The sequence below is a fragment of the Callithrix jacchus genome, chromosome 18, assembly GCF_049354715.1.
Source record: "Callithrix jacchus isolate 240 chromosome 18, calJac240_pri, whole genome shotgun sequence".
NCBI classification, from domain to species: Eukaryota; Metazoa; Chordata; class Mammalia; order Primates; family Cebidae; genus Callithrix; species Callithrix jacchus.
This window is the reverse complement of record NC_133519.1, coordinates 28,978,170-28,996,929: the sequence shown is the minus strand read 5'-3', so window position 1 is coordinate 28,996,929 and position 18,760 is coordinate 28,978,170. Positions and strand designations below refer to the sequence as shown.

General features: G+C 40.0%; 1 long non-coding RNA gene across 1 annotated transcript in view; it reads left to right on the top strand.

Annotated features, from left to right (window-relative positions):
- The first annotated feature begins 204 nt into the window (after window positions 1-204).
- Window positions 205-18,760, top strand: part of LOC144580257 (uncharacterized) — a 54,724-nt gene continuing 36,168 nt past the window's right edge. The window contains exon 1 of the long non-coding RNA XR_013529504.1: window positions 205-325. This is a non-coding gene — a long non-coding RNA (uncharacterized LOC144580257). The remainder of the gene's footprint in view (window positions 326-18,760) is intronic.

The window sequence follows — 18,760 nt, the reverse complement described above, 5'->3', positions numbered from 1 at the left end:
TGAAGAGATGTCCCTTTTGTGCATTTGCCTTAGTGGAAGATAAAATTTCTCAAGAGTTCATCTCTTTGGATGACTGTATATGTGTTGGTGACCCATCATGGTTTTTGATCAACCTGATTAAAAGACTTGGGTTGCCTGTCACGAGATATCAGATTATTGAAGTTATATAAGGTATTTCTTTCTTTTTTGTTTTTTATTTCAAGACAGATTCTCGCTCCATCACCAAGGCTGGAATGCAGCATCGCAGTCTCTGTTCACTGCAACCTCCACTTCCTGGGCTCAAGCAATTCTCCTGCCTCAGCCTCCTGAGTAGCTGCGACTACAGGTATGTACCACCACGCTCAGCTAATTGTTGTATTTTTAGTAGAGACAGGGTTTCTCTGTGTTGGCCAGGCTGGTCTCAAACTCCTGACCTCAGATGAACCGCCTGCCTCAGCCTCTTAAACGTCTGGGATTACAGGCATGAGCCACCACACCTGGCCATAGTTCTTAATAAATATGGATAAATGTTGCACCCATGTGACTGTTAGAATATCTGAATGTTTATGCTTGCAAAAATATGTATCTTAATGCCTTTGCTATTGTGTAAAGTGGTCTATAAAGTGTTCTGTTTGTTGTTGTTGTCATTGTTGCTTGAGGCAGGACCTCACTCTGTCGCCCAGGTTGGAGTGCAGTGATCATAGCTCACTACAACCTCCATCTCCCAGGCTCAAGCCTCCCACTTCAGCCTCCCAGGTAGTTGGGACTATAGATGCTACCACACCTGGCTAATTTTTCATATTTTTAGTAGAAACGGGGTTTTGCTACATTGCTTAGGCTGGGCTAGACCTTCTGGGCTTAAGTGATCCACCTGCCTCAGCTGTAAATACTGGGATTACTGGGGTGAGCCACCACTCCTGGCCTACTTCTGTTGTGTTTTTATGTTTCTATAATAATTCTCCTTTTAAAAATGTAAATAAATATCTTAAAAAAAATTTTTTTTGAGACAGAGTCTTACTCTGTCACCAGGCTGGAGTGCAGTGGCACAATCTCGGCTCACTGCAACCTCCGCCTCCTGGGTTCAAGCGATTCTTCCACCTCAGCCTCCCAAGTAGCTGGGACTACAGGCACGCGCCACCACACCTGGCTAATTTTTGTATTTTTAGTAGAGATGGAGTTTCACCATGTTGGCCAGGATGGTCTCGATTTCTTGACCTCGTGATCCACCTGCCTTGGCTTCCGAGGATTATAGGAGCACTGGGATTACAGGCATTAGCCACTGTGCCCGGCCTAGAATTTTTAAAATTATGTTTCCAGAATGATATTTTCATAATTTTACTCTTATGAGATTTCAGCATTCAGGATTATGGTGTTCCGGATTGTGTCTTTCTGGGTTATGATCAGCTCCTACCACAGTGACCTCTTTAGGTGCTGTTCTGTTTTGGTCTTTATGAGAGACACGTGCAAATGTTTCCCTAACACTGTGCTGGCTATGCCTATGGTCATGTTGCCATCATCCTTCCCTGGATCATGTCAGACTTCTTCCTGTGAAAACCTGAAGTCACAATTTATCTTTTTGTCACATTTCCCCTACTTCCCACCCACAACTCTGCTCCACAAAATACTGAGAAGAGCCAATTTTTACTAAAGATTTTCTAGAAAGAAAACAGTGAAAAATGTACAAGGCACACCACAAAACACTTTTTGTCCTCTTCCCAAAATGCTACCAGCTAGTCTCTCACTTTCTCCTAATCCTTCATACACCCTCCTCTTAGAGTAATTTAGCACATTTTGACTTCCCTAAATTATCATTGTCAGCCTTCCCCTGACTTTTTTGAAGGCTAGTCTCTCTAAATGGGTTTAATCAAAGCAGGTCTGTCCCTAGGGAAGAATTCTCCTTCTCCTTCTCCCCTCATTGTCTTATTCATGTTGTTACATTCCCTTTTTCCACCCCAAATCCCTTATGAACTCTTCCATATCTAGTTGCCACCCGTCTTCTCTGCCTGAATGTCCCATAGCTGCTTTATTTGATGATGTCTCAAATCCGGCTTGCATTCTTTCCTGTCTTTCCAATTCTATTTCTCTTATTTCAGAAAAGGATACCACCATCCACCCAAGTATTCCAAGGCAGAAACCTGGGAACCATCATTAACTCTTCCCTCCTTCTTCACACCCATGTTATCACTCTTTCCATCCATCTAGCAATCAATCACCGGGTACTATTGAATCTGATATTCCAAAAAAAATATTTTTAATCTACTCCTTTCCATTCCCACTTGCTATCATGAATGAGTCTCTTCTGCTCAGAAATTTATAACAGGCTGGGTGCAGTGGCTTATGTCTGCAACACCAGCATTTTAGGAGGCTGAAGTAAGAAGATCTCTTGAGCCCCAGAGTTTGAGTCCAGCCTGGGCAACACAGTGAGACCTCATCTCTACAAAAAATAGGAAAAAATTAGCCAGGTATCATGACATGCCCCTGTAGTCCCAGCTACTCTGGAGGCTGAGGTGGGAAGATGGCTTGAGCCCAGGAGGTTGAGGCTGCAGTAAGCCATGATTGTGCTAGTCTTGGCAACAGAGAAAGGCTGTGTCTCGTTAAAAAATAATAATTAGGATGGGGGGAAAATAATAACAATAATTAAAAAAATAAAATTACAACAATGCTTCATTGTTTGACACATAAAAGAAAAATGTCTTTGCTTTTAAAATGGATACTAACATGAAAACACATTATTATGATCAGAGGGTTGTCTGTTTTCCTCCCAAGAAAGCTATTTGCATTTGATTAAATTATAGAGATCCCTTTCACTATCTCCCTCTTTTTTTCTTTCTTTTTTTTTTTTTTTTGAGCCCTCTGTTGCTCAGGCTGGAGTGCAGTGGCACAATCTCAGCTCACTGCAACCTCTGCCTCCTGGGTTCAAGCGATTCTCCTGCCTCGGCCTCCCGAGTAGCTGGGATTACAGGCGCCTGCCACCATGCTTGGCTTTGTATTTTTAGTAGATACAGGGTTTCACCATGTTGCCCAGGCTGATCTCAAACTCCAGAGTTCAGGTGATCCACCTGCCTCAGCCTCCCAAAGTGCTGGAATTACAGGCATCAGCCACTGTGCCCGGTCTCCTCACAGTACTTTTATACAGCATGTTTCTCTTTCCTGTTTTATGTTTCCACCTAATTTGGGTGAAGCACGCATCAGTAGAAAGAGTACATGAGAGGTATATTTTTTGAGACCTTGTATGTATGAAAGTTTCCTTAATTTACTCTCACAGCTAATCGGTAGTTTGATCAGATATATAATTCTGGGTCAGAAATAACTTTTCTAAAAGAAAACATTGGGTAAACACTCTAGGATATTGGACTGGGCAAAGATTTCTTGAGTAATACCCCAAAAGCACAGGCAACCAAAGAAAATTTGGACAAATGGGATCACATTAAGTTAAAAAGCTTCTGCGCAGCAAAGAAAACAATCAACAAAAGAGACAACTCACAGAATGGGAGCAAATATCTGCAAACTACTCATCTGACAAGGGATTAATAATCAAAATACATAAGAAGCTCAAACAACTACCCAAAAAAATCTAATAATCTGATAAAAATGCACAGAATATTTGAATAGACATTTCTCACAAGAAGACATACAAATGGGCTGGATGTGGTGGCTCATGCCTATAATTCCAGCACTTTGGAAGGCTGAGGTGGGCAGATCACTTGAGGTCAGGAGTTCCAGATCAGCCTGGCTAACATGGCGAAACCCTGTCTCTACTAAAAATACAAAAATTAGCTAGGCATGGTGGCACCTACCTGTAATCCCAGCTACTCAGGAGGCTGAGGCACAAAAATTGCTTGAACCTGTGAGGTGGTGGCTGCAGTGAGCCAACATTGTGCCACTGCACTCCAGGCTGGGTGACAGAGTGAGATTCTGCCTCAAAAGAAAAAAAAAAAAGAGTGAGAAAACCAGACATTATAGGCTGTCAGATATGAGGCAGTATCATACAACACCATTATTAAAAAAAAAATAATAAGAAGAAGACATACAAATGGCAAAGAGGCATATGAAAAGGTGTTTACCATCACTGATCAGCAGAGAAATGCAGATCACAGCTCCAGCAAGATATCATCTCAGCTCAATTAAAATGGCTTATATTTAAAAGACGGGAAATAACAAATGCTGGCAAGGATGTGGGAAAAAGGGAACCCTGGTACACTGTTGCTGGGAATGTAAATTAGTGCAGTCACCATGGAGAATCGTTTGGAAGTTCCTCAAAAAACTAAAAATTGAGCTACCATGTGATTCAGCAATCCCACTGCTAGATATTAATCCAAAGAAAGGAAATGAGTGTATCAAAGAGATATCCACACTCCCATGTGTGTGGTAGCACCATTCACAATAGCCGAGATTTGGAAGCAACCTAAGTGTCCATCAACAGGTGAATGGATAAAGAAAGTATGTTACATGTACACAATGGAGTGCTGTGCAGCCATAAAAAAGAATGCGATCCTATCATTTGCAACAATATGGATGGACCTGGGGGTCACCATGTTTAGTGAAATAAGCCAGGCACAGACAGACAAACTTTGCATGTTCTCATTTGTGGGAGCTAAAAGTTAAATCAACTGAACTTATGGAGATACGAGAGTGGTAGTTACCAGAGGATAGAAGGGTAGTGGGGGAGGGGGATGGTTAATGGAACAAAAAATAGAATACATAAATAAGTATTTGATAGCACAACAAGGTAACTATAGTTAACAGTAATTTGTTTTACAATTTAAGGTGACTACAAGAGTGAAATTGGGTTGTTTTTAACACAAAAAAAGGATAAATCCTTGAGGTAACGGATATTCTATTTACCCTGATGTGATTATTATGCATTGTATGTCTGAATCAAAATATCTCATGTATCCCATAAATATATACACCACTGTGTACCCACAAAAATTAAAAGTAAATATTTGTATTTAAAAATGCACAACTTTTCTTCAGAATTTTGAGTGTCGGGATTGTTGTCCAGCTTCTGTTGTTGCCGTTGAGAAGCTGTATTCATTTTCTATTGCTGTTAATAAATCACCACAAATTTAGCAGCTTAAAAAAGTACCCATGTATTAGTTTACAGTTCCATAGGTCAGAAATCTGAGCAGAGCATGACTGGATTCTCTGTTCAGGGTATCCGAAGGCTGAAATTAAGGTGTTAGCTGGATTCAGTTCTTGTCTGGAGACTCTGGGGAAAAATTTGTATCCAGGCTCACTCAGGGTGTTGGCAGAATTCTCTGCTTTGTGGTTGTAAGACCAAGATCAGCATTTTCTTGAGGGCTATCAGCCAGGGGCCACTCTCAGATCCTACAGGCCTCTGCATTCTTTGCACTGTGGCCACCCATCTTCAGAGCCAGCTATGGAGAATCTCCTCTCCAGAGAGGAAGAGTCCCCTCAGCACCTCATAGGTCAAGCCTTTCTCAAAGTCAGCTGTGCCATGATAACAACTTAATTACGATCGTGAAATCCATCATTCTTAGATTCTATACATTCCAGAGGCATGTATACATTCCATAGGCATGTAAACATCATTCTATACATTCCAGAGGCATGTATATGGGGGTGGGGACTCTTGCAGCCTGTCTTAGAATTCTGCCTACCACAGAAGTCTAAGTTTATTCTAATTTGATTTATATTGTATGTCCTATTTTTACTTTTGGATGCTTATAAAATTTTCTATTGTCCTCAGGTTTCTGAAATTTCATGATGTGACTTTGAGCCTATTTTTTAAAATCTATTGTGCTATACACTATATAAACCATTCAGTATGGAAACTCGTATTTTTCAATTTAATTCGAATATGTTCAGTAACTATTTTCTCCCTTTCATTGTTCTGTTCTTGCTTCTGGAATTTTAATTATTTGAATGTTGGTTTGTCTTAATAAGTCCTCTAATCTCTACCCACTTTTTCATCCTTCATTTCTAGCTTTACTTATTTTTTCTCAACATTATCTTCCAGATATTAAATTTTTCATGTGGGCTCTCAGAGTTTAATTTATAAGAGATGATTGTTTGGTTTGGTTTGGTTTATTTGTATCATAAATGTTCCTGTTGTGTGGCATCATGGTCTGTTTTATGGGTGCAGTATTTTCTCTTAGTTCTCTGAGGATATTTGTTTATTTGTTTTCTTTTGAGATAGAGTTTTGCTCTGTCGCTCAGACTGGAGTGCAGTGGCATGATCCTGGCTCACTGCAACTTCTGTCTCCCAGGTTCAAGTGATTCGCCTTTCTCAGCCTTCTGAGTAGCTGGGATGACAGGTGAGTGTCACTGCATCCAGCTAATTTTTGTATTTTCAGCAGAGAAGGGGTTTCACCATGTTGTCCAGGCTGGTCTCAAATTCCCAACTTTAAGTGATCCACCCACCTCAACCTCACAAAGTGCTGGGATTACAGGCATGAGTCAACATTCCTGGCATCTCTGAGGATATTTAATGAGGGTTTTCTTTAGGGAGTATTCTCTCCAGAGTCTTTATTTCCTCCACTTTTACATATTTGTTAGAGGCTTTCCTTAGATAACTGCACTCTTCGCTCATCTGTTTCAAACTACTAAAAGGCAGATAGGAAGCTGTGAGCCCATGAGTATGGCTTGTCAACTATGAAATTTACTGTAGAGTAAGCTGCTTTGGCCACTATGCTAAGGAACTTCCAATGCTGTTATCTTCAAGTGAAAGATCTTGAACAACTCAGATAGTCCTGAAAAGACATCCTAAAGCCTTTCACATCCCCTGCCTAGAGGATGCTGGCCTATTTCTCAGCTTCTTAGCACTGAGTAGAAGATAAAAACTTAGGGCATACATTCCTGGCAGTGTGCCTAGAATTCAAAACACTCTGTGTGGCATCAACATTAATACATCCCGTGGTTTTCTGCCTCCACACCTGCTATAGTACTTAGAATGCAGTCTTTGCTTCCCTTTTTGTCTGTTGAATTTCTACTATTCTTCATAGCTAAGTTCTATTGACCTTCCTAGAAGTCGTCCTTCCCGTCTTTGTAATTGTTTAAAATATGTTTGATATCACCATAACACTTTATCATACCTGTCTTGAGTTGTATATAATTGTTTACTTATTCTGCAATTCCTGAGCATCCTAATGCTTTTCTTCAACAAAGAGACTCTCAAAAACCTGGAAAAGACATTTTCCCAATATTAGCAATGTAGACAAGTGGCTGGATTATCAGAATTTTTTTCCTCTTTCTGGCTCCATATTAATTTTGGTGGACATGTCACCCTCTTTCTCATGGTATCACTTTCATTTTGTAAACATGACAAAATGCCCTAAATGTCAGTCATCAAATATTTTTTTGAAAAACATCTTGGAAGATGCAACTTCTAGAAGGTAGATTTTCTCCTGCTTTCTGATTCACTGTAGAGATTATGGTAGCTAATTTGAAACTGCCTCCCATTTACTTTTCTTGTAATTCTTACTTAATTTCTCTTCGTCCTTTAAGCCTTGGCACAAATTATACCCTCTTTACTCAGTAATCCATGTTAAGTACAAAAAGTTTCAGAAATATTAAACAGACCAAGAAGAGAATTGAAATTTGTAATCCTACTATTCAAGGAAATTAATTTATTAATATTTTGGAATCCCTTTCTTCTGGGTAAAAGTACATACGTAATTTATTTTTTTTAAATTATGTATGAAATTAGATTAATATATTGAATTTTTAACTTAAAACTATATATATATATTGGATATTTTTCCATATTGGAATGTTTCTCAGGGAATGGTGGAGTTAAGAGCACAGTTTCTAAAGTTAAACTCTTCTCTGGATTAAAATCTTACTTCTCCTACTTATTAGCTACACAGTTATGGGTGAGTTACTTAGCCTCTCCATGCAATAGATTTCTTATCTACACAATGGAGATGATAATGAAATACCTACTATAGGACTTTTGTGTTTATTAAATTAGTAATTATATGAGTTACTGCATATAAAACACAGAACAATACCTTGCACGTAGTAAGCACTTAATGAACATTAGCCATTACTATTTTAAAATATTTTAAATTATAGCCTAGCACACCATTGTTTGAATATACCATAATTTATGTAATCGATTCCTTATTACTGGACACGTAGGTTGTTTCCATTTTTTTTTTTTTTTTTGAGATGAGGTGTCACCCAGACTGGAGTGCAGTAGCATGATCTTGGCTCACTGCAGCCTCCACCTCCGAGGTTTCAAGAAATTCTCCTGCCTCAGCCTCCCAAGAAGCTGGGATTACAGGCTCCTGCCACCATGCCTGATTAATTTTTGTATTTTTATAGAGATGGGGTTTCGCCATGTTGGCCAGGCTGGTTTTGAACTACTGACCTCAGGTGATCCGCCCACCTCGGTCTCTCAAAGTGCTGGGATTACAGGAGTGAGCCAAAGTGCCTGGCTGGTTGTTTCCATTATTTTATTTATTTATTTAGAGACAGAGTTTCGCTCTTGTTGTCCAGGTTGGAGTGCAATGGTGTGATCTTGGCTCACTGAAACCTCCACCTTCCAGGTTCAAACTATTCTTCTGCCTCAGCCTTTCAAGTAGCTGGGATTACAGTTGCCCACCACCATGCCCAGCTAATTTTTGTATTTTTAGTAGAGACGGGGTTTCACCATCTTGGCCAGGCTGTTCTCACACTCCTGAACTCAGGTATTTCACTCACCTCAGCCTCCTAAAATGCTGGAATTACAGGCATGAGCCACCGTGCCTGGCCTCCAATTTTTTTTAAGACAAAGTTTCGCTCTTGTTACCCAGGCTGGAGTGCAATGGCACAATCTCGGCTCACCACAACCTCTGCAGGCACAGGCATGTGCCACCAGGCCCAGCTAATTTTTTTGTATTTTTAGTAGAGACAGGGTTTTTCCATGTTGGTCAGGCTGGTCTCAAACTCCTGACCTCAGGTGATCCGCTCACCTTGGCCCCCCAAAGTAATGGGATTACAGGTGTGAGCTACCATATCCAGCCCAATTTTAAAAAATTATAAGTAACATTGTAATGTGTCAATATGTTTGTGCCTACATCTGTGTATATTTATCCAATTGTTTACCTTGTCAAATTCCTAGAAATTATAGGCAATTTTGGAATTAATTTATTATTTCTTCCCCCTCTCCCTGTAAGTTTTACAGGGCAGAGAATTTACCTTTCTTGTTTGGTATTTTATTTCCACTACCTAGACATGCACCTGATATATACTAAGAACTTGAGAAATCCTTGTTTGTTGAAAGAAGTGCTATATCCAAAAGAATCTTAATAGATATTGCCAAATTAATCTTCAGAATTAACACTTCCACCTGAAAGTATGAGTCCCTAATTCATGACTACTTTTCCTGTCTGATAATGTCATTTATGTTCTTTGCCTGAAGAATCTTTGATATCAGTATCCATGAGGTGTCGTTGTAATTCTGGTACACTGTTTATTATACTACACAAAATTTATGCTTGTTAAAGATGGTGCCTAGCCTTATGTTTTTCCTCAATATTTTGTGTATAGAATGATAGTCTGTTACAGTCAATCCTGTCTGTTCTTCATGTTTATTCTTATTTTTATGACCACTGAGCTTGTATAAGGTACATTGGTTCTGAATAACAGCAACTGGCACAAAGTAATTTAAGCAAAAAGGGAAATGATTTTAAGGATGCGGTGTTTTCTCACAGAACTCAAGGACAAGAATATAGTAACAGACTCTGGAAGCATCTAGTAGGTTCTAGAACCAATAATTCATGATTTTTTTTTTCTCTTACTCTTTCTCTCTGCAGATTAGCTTTCCCCACTTCTCTACCCATCTGTGGCTCCTAATTTTATGTGGTATGGTTCCAGCCATGCTTAGGGAGCTAACTCCCCATTTTGAACCTCAATTCAGAATTCCTGAGATATAAAGTTTGATTGGCTTGACTTGATTTGGGCCAAGCATCCAGTGCAATTACTTCTCTGTGGCAAGATTGACTAGACTGCACTGGATGTCTACTTGGTGCCCGTTCCTGTGGAGGGAGGGCCAGTTCTGAGAGAAAAAGGATAAATTATTCTGAGATAAGTGGAAACCCCAAAAGTAAAATCCTTTCCCTGCCTGAACTTATTGGTTTATCTAAACTTCATCCCTCCCTAAAAGCCTAGGAAGAATGTCCAATTTGGGGACCATAAAAATTCCTTGATAGTCCAAATTATTTTTTAATCTCTATCCTTTCTGAGTGCTTATTTTCTACTCCATACAATTTAGTTTTATGTTAAACAATAGGTTATTTTCTAATTGGTTTATTCAGGAAGGTTTTGATTTCCAAACTGATAAGCATTTTTAAAAAGAAGGATTTCTCTTACATTTCATTTCCTTCCTCCCTTCCTTCCCTTCCTTCCTTTCCTCCCTTTCCCTTTCCCTTTCTCTTTCCCTTCCTTTCTTTTTGACAAAGTCTGTTCTGTCGCCCAGGCTGGAGTGTACTGCCATAATCTTGGCTCAGTGCAACCTTTGCCTTCTGGGTTCAACCGATTCTCCTGCCTCAGCATTCCAAGTAGCTGGGAGTACAGGCTCCTGCCATCACACCTGGCTCATTTTTTTTTTTTTTTTGAGACGGAGTCTTGCTCTGTCGCCAGGCTGGAGTGCAGTGGCACAATCTGGGCTCACTGCAATCTCCGCCTCCGAGGTTCAAGCCACTACCCTGCCTCAGCCTCCTGAGTAGCTGGGACTACAGGCTCGTGCCACCACCTTTCCCCTGCCTCAGCCTCCTGAGTAGCGGGGACTACCGGCTCATGCCACCATGCCCGGCTAGTTTTTTGTTTTAGTAGAGATGGGGTTTCACCATGTTAGCCAGGATGGTCTCCATCTCCTGACCTTGTGATCTGCCCGCTTCAGCCTCCCAAAGTGCTGGAATTACAGGCGTGAGCCACCGTGCCCAGCCAATTTTTGTATTTTTTGTGAAGACAGGCTTTTGGCATGTTGACCTAGGTGGTCTTGAACTCTTGATCTCAGCTGATCCGCCTGCCTCGACCTCCCAAAGTACTGAGATTACAGGCATGAGCTACCACGTCCAGCCTCAAATTTCATTTCTCTACACTCCAAAGATATTTAATGAATATATAATGAATTGATTAAAGTGCTTGATAATAGCTTTGAGATCATTAAAAGTTAACAGAACTCATTCTGTCAAATGAAATTATCATATTTTGAGTTATTTTCCAATGTATATTTCGCATTGAAACACTTTACTAATAACCAGTAAAACTATCAGTATCTCTTAAAATACATGTGAAATTTATGAACAACTTTTCGTCTCCATCAGCACATTTATTGAGTTCATTGTCACCTATCTCAGGGACAATTGCAATAGACTTTTATCTTCCTGTTGCTATTCTTGTTCCTTTCCAACCCATTCTTCTCGAAGTAGCAAGAATCTTCTTAAAATACAAATCCAATGATGTTATTTCTCTGTTTAAAATTCTTCGGTGACTTTATATTTTCCTTAGAACGAAATCCACTGTAATCCTAGCACTTTGGGAGGCTGAAACGGGTGGATCATGAGGTCAAGAGATCGAGACCATCCTGGTCAACATGGTGAAACCCCGTCTCAACTAAAAATACAAAAAATTAGCTGGGCATGGTGGCGCGTTCCTGTAGTCCCAGCTACTCAGGAGGCTGAGGCAGGAGAATTGCCTGAACCCAGGAGGCAGAGGTTGCGGTGAGCCTAGATTGCGCCATTGCACTCCAGCCTGGGTAACAAGAGCGAAACTCCGTCTCAAAAAAAAAAAAAAAAAAAAAAAAAAGAACGAAATCCAAACTCCTACCATAGCCCGCAAAACCTGGTATCTGACCTCAACTTCATCTTGGTTTTTAAAGGCATTCTTCCCCTTGCTTGCTGTTCTCTGAGCATCTGGTTTTTGTTCTGTTTTGTTTTCAGTTCCTCAGGCACATCAGGCTCTTTCTATTCTCAGAGCCTTTGGGCATGCTGTTTATTGCCTCTGTGGGGAGAGCTGGAATCCTTGAAACGCTGCTTCTCCTCAGGTTTCAGCTGAAATGTCAGCATCTTTTCTTGACCTGACTTCCTGAACACCCTGTCTACGATCGTTTTCCTCTGTTCTTTAGTATTTCAGCCTGTTTACTCCCTTTACAAAATATTCACAACTCACAACTATTCTCCTTCACTCCTCACATTTTTTGTCTGCCCCTCCCCCTTCACATGAATCTCCACCATGTTTAGCATATCCCACAGGGTCTCACATGTAGTAACTGTTAAAATATATTTGATTTTGTAAACAAAAGAGTAATAAGATAGAATGCTAATTTTATTTCCTTTTCTTTTTTCTTCCTTTTTTTTGAGACGGAGTCTTGCTCTGTCACCTAGGCTGGAGTGCAGTGGCATGATCTCAGCTCACTGTAACCTTCACCTCCCAAGTTCAAGCAATCCTCCTGGCTCAGCCTCCCTAGCAGCTGGGGCTACAGGCATGTGCCACCATGCCCGGCAAATTTTTGTATTTTTAGTGGAGACAGGGTTTTGCTATGTTGGCCAGGCTGGTCTCGAACTCCTGAGCTCAAGTGGTTTGCCCACCCAGGCCTCCCAAAATGCTGAGATTACAGGTGTGAGCCACCTCACCGGCAGAATGCTAATTTTCTAATAGCTCCAAGTAGTTCTAGTGGTTTCCGCTGGTTCTATGATTATCAGAAGGCATACTCTCCCTCCTCCCTCCCTTCACCCTCCAGTGGGTCCCAGTGTCTTTTTTTCCCTTGTGTCCATATGTACTAAATGTTTAGTGCCCACTTATACATTTGATATTTTTGTTCTTTAGTTTCCCACACATAACATATAATCATATCCTATTAATTGGTTTATGGAAACATTACTCATAAAGGCAATTCGGAAGTGATGATGGGTGGCCATACTTCTAGTCAGGCCTACAAACAGTGTGTATGTGAGTATGTATAAGAAAATGAAAAGCATATAGCCAGATGTGCCTTCTCCCTGAAAAGGGAGAAATCTGTCTACGCAAACCAGTGGCAGTTTGAGGACAGTAGATGATCACATGATGAAAAGATCTTTTTGCAAATCTTTATGAATTAATTTGTATTTTTTCTTTGATACGGAAAAGGGACTTGTAGTCGGGACGTGGTGGCTGATGCCTGTAATCCCAGCACTTTGGAAGGCCTAGGCAGGCGGATCACTTGAGCTCAGGAGTTCGAGACCAGCCTGGCCAACGTGGTAAAACCCCATCTCTACTAAAAATACAAAAATTAGCCCGGAGTGGTGGCATAGACTGTAGTTCCAGCTACTTGGGGGGCTGAGGCAGGAGGAGGATTGCTTGAACCTGGTGGGTCAAGACTGTAGTGAGGTGAGATTATGCCACTGTACTACAGCCTGGGTGACAAAGTGAGATGTTGTCTCAAGGAAGAAAAAAAATGGACTTGCAAAATCTTAAGAGGCTGGAAAACTATAATCTTAAAATCGTGACTATAGATTGCTGCTTTTCATCTGTTTGGACTAATAAGATATACACTACTACCAGAAGATTCCAAAGCCAATTGTTATAGGCCTGGAATCAAAAGGAAATTATGTAGGATTGCATTTTGTTTCTAGAATTTCTTTTCTAACAGCTTGACTTTTTATATGTTAATAATACCTTATGCATTTACAACATTTGCAACACATTTTCACGTTCAAAAGCAAGAGAGACATTATCACTGTTTCAGAGGTGTGGAAGCAACACCTCTAAAGGATTAAGAATTTTGCTCCAGGTCACAGAATTAGTAAAAGGCAATGTGAGTGAAGGGAAGTCCTCTCAAACTCTAGACTTTTTGCTTCTGGCCCAGGATTTATTCCCCTACCTTAAAGCCATCTCTCTCATAAGTGCTAGGTGATAAGCTGACATTTCCTGGTGGCACTAATAGAGGCTTGTAGATAAGTAATGGAAATCATCTTATAAACGGAACATTAAAAAAATCTGTGATTGTGTAAGCATCTAGGATATTGACCTGAACGATCTTGTCAATATTCATATTTCAAACCTCCTTTCTTTGGTTTATGGCTTATTCCGGTTTTGAACATTTGATATGCTTTTAAAAATCATGACTCTGTTTTTAGATAAAGTTCAAAAAGATACTTTTATTAACTATTTTGCCACATGACGTTCAAAACTGTCTTGGTTACCTAGTGCCCTCTGCTGAAACAGTCATAGTATAACATTTTTACTGGAGGAATGAATTTCTTCTAAGAAACTGAATATTGATATTATGTCTCAGGATAGTAAAAAGCCCCTAATTTTATAGTAATTCTTCAAGAAACTCATATCTGGATATGGAGAAATAGGAACACTTTTACACTGTTGGTGGGAGTGTAAATTAGTTCAACCATTTTTGAAGACAGTGTGGTGATTCCTCAAGGGTCTAGAACCAATCCCATTGCTGGGTATATACCCAAAGGATTATAAATCATTCTACTATAAAGACATATGCACACGTATGTTTATTGCAGCACTGTTCACAATAGCAAACACTTGGAACCAACCCAAATGCCCATCAATGATAGACCAGATAAAGAAAATGTGGTACATATACACCATGGAATACTATGCAACCATAAAAAAGGATAAGTTCCTTTCCTTTGTAGGGATATGGATGAAGCTGGAAACCATCATTCTCAGCAAACTAACATAAGAACAGAAAACCAAATCCCGCATGTTCTCACTCATAAGTAGGAGTTGAACAATGAGAACACATGGGCACAGGGAGGGGAATGGCATACACTGGGGCCTGTTGTGGGGTGGGGGTCTACAGGAGGGATATCAAGGGGAGGGATAGCAATAGGAGAAAAACTTAATATAGATGATGGGTTGATGGGTGCAGCAATCCACCATAGCATGGTATACCTACGTAATAAACCTGCATGTTCTGTACGTGTATCCCAGAACTTAAAGTATAATAATAATAAATGTAATAAAAAAACTCCTCATATCTAAGTGAATTAGATTATAGAAGAGAAGAATTTATATTACTATTCCCTAACACCGTGACCAACTTAGAGGACATTTACTGAATATTTGGTGAATTAATGTACATATACTTCAGTTTATTCTAGTGGTGCTCATGTGACAATCTACTGTGGCATTCCTTAGTGAAGCAGGATCATTCTTTTACAGCTTCAATTAATATTGAGTAGTTTTCTCTTGTACTCGTGTCAGGAGACCTAGCAGCCATAGTGATTCCTCCTACCTCCCTATCCCCATCCCCCAGATTGTTATTTTGGTTTTGCTCAAATACACTGGAAGTTTCCAAGAGCTTAGACTTTCAAGTGAGACAGATCTGAGTTTAAATCCAGGCTTTGCCACTTCCTTTGACGCATCACTCATCCTTTGAAAGGGTTTCTATCAGTAGAATGGGGGAAATAGTCTAGCCTAACTCATAGGATCATTGTGAGGATTTAAATGATGTAATGCAAAGAAAGGGCTCAGCACAACACTTGCTGCTCAGTTATTGCTAGCTTTAATCTATAATTCTTTGTCGTATCTCACATTCTAACAATTTTCAGCCAAAAAGACTTGCCCTGGATTCCTTATCCTTTCAGGCCTCTTTACACCTATCAACCATTTCTTATTAGTTTTTCCTCCTTCCTTGTGAAGATGGTAAAATGATCTTCATTTAATACAAAGTGAGGAACCTGGAGCACAGAGAAGAAACTTGGGAATCATTGAAATGGAACAAGACAGGAATAAACAAGTTTTTATTGTTTATTTCACTATACTAGTTTTAAAGGAGTTGGTCACATTTTAATATACTATGATTTTAACAAAGAAAATATCTTGGGTTTGTTGTTTTTTCTAAATTTACTTTAAATTTTTATCACATTAATGCACGTACATAGTTTTAAAAGCCAAAAAGGATGATAAGACTTGTAATAAAAAATGCAGTTCCTGGTCCCATCCCTCCCCCAAAATGGTCCCCTCCCTCCATTTTCCAGCAATTACTGTTTCAAGCCTTTTATCTGGTGTATTAGGGTTCTCCTGAGAAATAGAATATATATATATAAAAATACATAAGATGTGATGTGCATATATTATCTATCATAGACATATTTATATATGATATAATATATGTGATATGTCATTATAAAATTATTAAATATATATGATATATATCATGTATATGATAGATAATATATACATGTCATATCATATGTAAGTATATATCTTATAAAAATATATCTTATGTATCTTTTTTTTGAGACAGGGTCTCACTTTGTCAACCAGGCTGGAATGCAGTGGAATGATCACAGCTCACTGCAGCCTCGACTTGCCGGGTTCAGGTGATCCTCCCACCTCAGCCTCCTGAGTAGCTGGGACATCAGGAGAGTGCCACCACACCCAGCTAATTTTTTGTATTATTTGTAGAGACAGTGTTTCACTATGATGCCCAGGCTGGCCTCGTACTCCTGGACTCAAGCAATTTGCCTGCCTCAGCCTCCCAAAGTGCTGGGATTACAAGTGTGAGCCACCACACTCAGCCATAATGTTCTTTTTAAAAGACTATGCTTTCAGGGATAATTTCTATAGTTTATTATTAGAGAAGTTTCTCTGAATGTGTAGAGCACCGTTGAACAATGAAAGCACATGGACACAGGGAGGGGAACATGATACACCAGGGCCTGCTGCGGGAGTCGGAGGCAGAGGGAGGGATAGCATTAGGAGAAATACCTAATGCAGATGATGGGTTGATGGGTGCAGCAAACCACCATGGCACATGTATACCTGTGTAACAAATCTGCACATTCTGCACATGTACCCCAGAACTTAAAGTATAATTTAAAAACAAAATAGCTTTATTGGCCGGGCATGGTGGCTCATGCCTATAATCTTAACACTTTTGGAGGCTGAGGCAGGTGGACCACTTGAGCTCAGGAGTTTGACACAAGCCTGGCCAACATGGTGAAATTCCTTCTCTACTAAAAATACAAATATTAGCTGGGCGTGGCAGTGCACACCTGGGGTGGGAGAATCGCTTGAACCTGGGAGGTCAAGGCTTCAGTGAGCCAAAAATGTGCCACTGCACTCCAGCCTGGGTAACAGAACAAGGGTCTGTCTCAAAAAAAAAAAAAAAGGGTGCAGTGGTTCACATTTATAATCCCAGCACTTTGAGAGGTTGAGATGGGTGGATATCCTGAGGTCAGAAGTTCAAGACCAGTCTGACCAACATGGTAAAACCCCATCTCTAATAAAAATACAAAAATTAGGTGGGTGTGATGATGCATACCTGTAGTCTCATCTACTTGGGAGGCTGAGGCAGAAGAATTGCTAGAACCTGGAAAGCGGAGGTTGCAGTGAACAGAGATCACGCCACTGCACTCCAGCCTGGACAACAGAGCAAGACTGCCTCCAAAAAAAAAACACCATAAAAATAGCTTTATCATCTAGCATATGGATGCTATTTTTCCTTTTATCTCTTTGGAGATGTTAAGGAATGCGGTTTTATTTAACTGTATTTTTTTTTCTGTTACCTACTTGTCTCAGTTTTTTTCAAGTTCATTTTGACCATTTATTTTGGTTTCTTCCATATTAGACTTTTTAAAATGTCTGATGATTCTTGGCTGTTCATTTATAGTTAAGAGTTAGAGATAAAAATGCTCATTTAATTCTTAGTGCATTTGAAGCTTTTCAAAACTAGTGGGTGTGTAAGAATATCAGACACAGTTCAGATTGCTAGTTAATTTCCTCAGAGAGAAGTTCTCTAATTAAAAAAAGTAAGCCATACCACACAGCGCACTTAGTGACGTAGTAGACTTACATTTTTGCACAAATTCCATATCTTGTTGTAGACCAATAATAAATGCCTGTTTGTGAGCCAAACATTGGGTAGCAATGTATTAATCGCTCTCCAAGGAATGAAACCCTAGATGCTAACATTTTGGAGCTCAATTGGGGGTTAGGGACTAAATATATTACTTGGAATAAGTAGATTTTCACTTGCTGTATTTGTTTTCAGTAAATTACTCATACCTTCAGCTATTCTTGGTGTCTCTGAGTCTACTTTTTCTCTGCTTCAAACTTTCCAGATAATAAACCTCCAGTCTAATGGTGTGATTCTCAAATTCTAATATGTACCAAAGTCCCATGGAGGGCTTGGTAAAACACAGGTTGCTGGGTCCCACTGAGGCAGGAGAATAGGGTCTGGAAGCAGGGAACCTAAGGCTGTTTCACTCTGACTTCCTAGAACTGAATTAAAAGGAACTTTGCACGCCTAAGTAACAAAAGGAGCAGAGTCTACTCCCTTTGACCTGTTCTGCCGGGCAGAATGGGAAATTGGCTGTCCACAGCAAATCATGCTGAGCAAGGGTGGAGTCTTTGTTTGTAAGTTTGTAGCTTCACTCCAGCCTCTGAATGGTTGCTTTCTGCAACCAATCAGACTGAATGTGGGATACCATTTCATTTACATGAGGTGAGCTTGAAGTGGCCAATTGGAAACTTTTAGTGGGTACCTGGACCCAAGAAGATGTGAATCTGGGCCCTTGACCCAATGCTTGGTTCTGCTCCCACACTGTAGAGTGTACTTTCATTTTCAGTAAATCCCTGCTTTCATTCTTTTGTTGCTTCATACTTTCTTTGCTTTACTGAGTGTTTCTCCCAATTCTTTGTTCAAAACACAAAGAACCTGGACAACTTACAGTCATGACTCACTGCTGGTGACATCATCTGTAGAGTTTTGATTCAGGAGGTCAGGGGTGAAGCCTGAGAATTTGTAACTTTCTATTGCTGCTTGTCCAGAGACCTCACTTTGGGACTACTGGTTCAGAGACTATGTGGGATGAAA